The sequence below is a fragment of the Mycetomoellerius zeteki genome, unplaced genomic scaffold, assembly GCF_001594055.1.
Source record: "Mycetomoellerius zeteki isolate Tzet28-1 unplaced genomic scaffold, Tzet1.0 scaffold103, whole genome shotgun sequence".
NCBI lineage: Eukaryota > Metazoa > Arthropoda > Insecta > Hymenoptera > Formicidae > Mycetomoellerius > Mycetomoellerius zeteki.
The window spans coordinates 155,860-160,670 of NW_017255943.1; positions in this window are offsets into that span (position 1 = coordinate 155,860).

Genomic DNA, 4,811 nt, shown 5'->3' on the forward strand with positions numbered 1-4,811 from the left:
TTCGTATTCCTACCGCCTGTATTATAGTCCGATTCGTGCTATTCCTGTATTTCGTGTATTTTCCAGCCGCCTGTATTATATGCCGTTTTTGCGTTAATCTTTGTATAGCGTTCAAATTCCAGCCGCGTGGATTATCGTCCGTTTCACGTCAGTATATGTTGCGTTAATGATTCTTTCTTTTATTCTTTGATTCTTTCTTTTACACGTATTATGTACATGTCCGTTTCTTCTTGATTAAATAAATGTTCACGGCGGAATTACCTACACGCGTAATATTATTGTAAGTGCCTTCCTTCTCCGATACGAACCTCTCGCGTTTCCGACCGCCTTAACCGACGAGCTACGTACAAGCAATGGGAGTTAGGTTGTTTCAAGATATATAAAATTTAAATTGTTATTTCGGTTGTATGAAATCTAAAGCTCAGAACTTTTTTGTACACCTAATAATTAAGGACCGGTTTCCTGTACCTCTCGTTGAAGAGAAGATTGACAGCTTGAAGGATGCACGAATATTTTCATTGATTGATCTGACAAATGGATTTCTCCACGTACCGGTTGAGGAAGAATCCTGAAAGTTCATGGCGTTTGTGAAGGTCTGTATGAATTCAAGATGACCCCTTTCGGATTATACTATAGCCCAGCCAGTTTTATGAGATTTGTTAACGAAGTCTTTAAAGATCTAATATCGGAAGATAATAATAATTTACATGGACGAATTGTCATACCAGGAAACAATTATGAACATGCTTATGAGAAACTAGTGAGAACCTTAAAAACGGCAGAAGAACACGGATTGAATATTAATTGGCATAAAAGCAGCTTCCTTAAAACAAAGATTGAATTTTTAGGACATGAAGTAGAAAATGGCCATGTGCGCCCGGCCAAGGCTAAAATCAAAGCGGTTACGTACTTTCCAGAGCCAACATCTAAATTACAGGTTGTCAGTTTCCTTGGCTTAACAGGACTTCCGTAAGTTCGTCCATAATTATGCACGAATTGCTCGACCGTTATCTGATCTGTTAAAAAAGGATAAAAGATAAGATGTTTCTACATCGGTGAAGAACAGAAAAAGGCAATTTTGACATTGAAGAACATTTTATCTCAGGAGCCAGTACTTCGCATCTACGATGTTAACGCGATCACAATTACATACAGATACCAGTTCGGAGGGATACGGTGATATACTACTACAGAAGAACTCTGATGAAGAACAATTCCACCCGGTTTACTATTGGAGCAGTAAAACCTCAGACATAGAGAAGAAATACCATTCTTACGAATTGGAAATCCTGGCGATCGTGCGAGCACTACAAAAATTTAGAGTCTACTTACTTGGATTAACTTTCAAGATAGTGACAGACTGTGAAGCATTTAAAAAGACTGATGAAGAAAGAAATAACTCCCAAGATCGCACGTTGGATATTAACTATGGAAGAATTCTCATCATCGAGCATCGCCCACTCAATTAAAACACGTGGATGCATTGAGTCGCTCTCCAATCATGTTAATCGAAGATAAGCTCGTGGTTATGATACGAAAAAAGCAAGATGAAGAAGAAAAACTTCGAGTAATTAAGTTACTACTGGAAAGAGGTCCCTACCAGGACTACGTACTTAACGATGGTATATTGATGAAACGGATTAACAATACAACAGTGATTGTGCTGCCGCTATGTATGCAAATCGACTTAATTTGGTGAACGCATGATCAAGGCCACTTTGGTGTGAGAAAGATGTCGGAAAAGATAAATAAGGTTTATTATATATCAAGCCTCAAGAGTAAATCAGAAACCTTTATAAGTTGCTGTGTACCTTGTGTATTAGCAGAACGGAAGAAAGGGAAGCGTGAGGGCGTGTTGGCACCAATACCAAAAGGAGACCAACCGCTGCATACGTATCACATAGACCATTTAGGTCCTATGACCATTACAGGCAAATTGTATCGGTACCTTCTAGTAATAATCGACGAATTTTCCAAGTTTGTTTGGATCTATCCCACCAAAACCACGAACACGAAGGAAATGTTAAGCAAGTTGAAGGAACTACAAAGGACTTTTGGTAATCTCTCGAGAATCATCACTGACAGAGGTTCCGTTTACACTTCAGCTGATTTCAAGGAATATTGTTCAGAAGAACAAATTAAGGATATACTTATCACCACTGGAGTCCCTCGTGGAAATGGCCAGGTGGAGAGGATTCATCAGATCATCATCCATCTGTTAACTAAATTAAGCATGGCTGATCCCACAAAATGGTTTCGATTCACACATAAGGTTCAGCAATGCATCAATAACACATACCAAAGGAGTGTTAAAATGACACCATTCGAACTACTATTTAGAGTCAAGATGCGACAAAAAGAAGACGCCGAAATCCGCGAATTCATCGACCGAGAAGTAGCGGAATTATATCAAGAAAACCGACAAGAGCTGCGGCAAATAGCAAGAGAAAATATTCTGAAAACCTAAGAAGAAAATCGTCGAAATACAAAGAGGGTCACTAAATCTGCTATTACTTATGCGGAAGGAGATTTAGTAGCTATACAAAGGACGCAATTCGGAACTGGGCTGAAAATAAGCAAGAAGTTCTATGGGCCCTATCGCGTGACGAAGGTCAAGAGAAATGACCGTTATGATGTGGCCAAGGTTGGATCTGGTGACGGTCCCGAGCGAACATTCACTGCTGCTGATCTGATGAAACCCTATCTTATATCCTCTTCCGGGACAGGAGAGATAGCAGAATGACCGAGTGTGAGAAGCGAATAGGCCCTAGGTACCTTAGAGCCCTGTAACAACAACCGAACAAGACCGAGTGGCGTCCTAGACTGCGAGACATTATCGATGGAGCGAGAGTAATGACCGAAAGAGAACGGACGGGAGCGCGGCAGTAGCAGTAGTAGTAATGAAGGAGAGTAAGAGAAGAAACGAAAATTATCCGACGCACGTGTATTTTCTTCACCCTAGCTAGATCCCACACATACATAAGAAATATTAATACATAAGAAATAGTAATACATAAGAAATATTAATACATAAAACATAATAGTATTATTTACATAAAAAACGTAATAGTAATACTTATATAATATAATGTAAAAACATACTATGTGAAAGTACAATAATAGTAATACATAAACCATAATACGAGGGTCGTCTGAAAAGTTTTGAGCCTAACATAGAAACAAGTAATTTTTCGGTCAAATTCAATTTTATTTTTCCACATAGCCTCCTTTTAAATCGATACATTTTTTCCAGCGATACTCCCACCCCTTTAATCCATTCAAATAATACTGAGCGTCTTGCTTTGCAAAATAGGCGTCTACGGATGCGATGACCTCCTCGTTCGATGAAAATTTCTGTCCTCCGAGCCAAACTTTGAGCCTAGGAAACAGAAAAAAATCTCGCTGGGGGCCAGATCTGGTGAATACGATGGATGGTCAATTAATTCGAATCGCAATTCGTGAATTTTTGCCATAGCGACCACTGAAGTGTGAGACGGTGCGTTATCTTGATGGAACAGCACTTTCTTCTTTTTCAAATACGGTCGTTTTTTCTCAATTTCTGCCTTCAGCTTGTCAAGCAATGATGCGTAGTACGTCCCTATTATTGTACCTTTTTCAAGATAGTCGATCAACACAATTCCATGACTGCCCCAAAAAACAGTCGCCATCACCTTTCCCGCCGATAAAACCGTCTTCGCTTTCTTCGGAGCAGGTTCACCCTTCGCAGTCCACTATTTTGATTGTTCTTTCGTTTCAGGAGTGAAGTGGTGGACCCAAGTTTCATCAACCGTTATTAATCGACGCAAAAAATCCGACTCGTTTCGCTTAAACCGCTCCAACAGGGCCTTAGAAATGTTCATTCGAATGCGTTTTTGATCCAGAGTGAGCAAGCGCGGCACCCAACGCGCGGTTAACTTACGCATGCCTAATTCTTCAGTCAATATATGACAAACACGTTCTTTTGATATGTCAACAGCCTCTGCTATCTTCCTAACCTTAATTCGACGGTTGTCCATTATCATTTGATGAATTTCTTCGATGTTATCGGTGGTGGTCGCAGTTGTTGGCCGTCCCGAACGCTCATCATCAGCTTAGCTGGTACGACCACGTTTAAATTCAGCTACCCATCTTTTCACGGTGGCAAATGATGGGGCAGAGTCCCCATAAACAGCGTCCAACTCGGCTTTAATTTGCGTAGATGTATTGCCTTTCAAATGCAAGAATTTAATTATAGCACGATATTCAATTTTTTCCATTTTTACAAAATGACACAAATGATTGTCAAACAAGAACTGAACGTCCAAAGTGGCCACAATTGTTACAGATATCTTTCGTAAGTATCACGATTATAATACCGGAATGGCTTTGACGAGTAACGCCATCTTCATGATGAGGCTCAAAACTTTTCAGACGACCCTCGTAATTGTAAACGCGACACACGTACACACATACGTGCGCGCGCGCGCACATACCGTTTAGTTTAGGATAACTGTAATTTATATCCATGTACTATTAATAACCTTTTTTTTTAATTATATAGTATGTTATTATTATTATAATATCCGTACACCATTTATAATTTTTTTTATTTAATTCATTATGTTAATATTCATATATTAGTTATAATCCTTTTTTTTATTATGATTTTATAATAAATTTACGTTAATTTTAAAATGAACATCTTTGTCCAATAGGACATATTTATTTAAAACCCCTCGTATCCCGTATTCCCACTAGCATTCTTAAGTTCGCGCGTGGTCCAGTCCTGGGTAAAAAGGATTAAGTTCCTTGACCCGAAAGTAGGACCGACG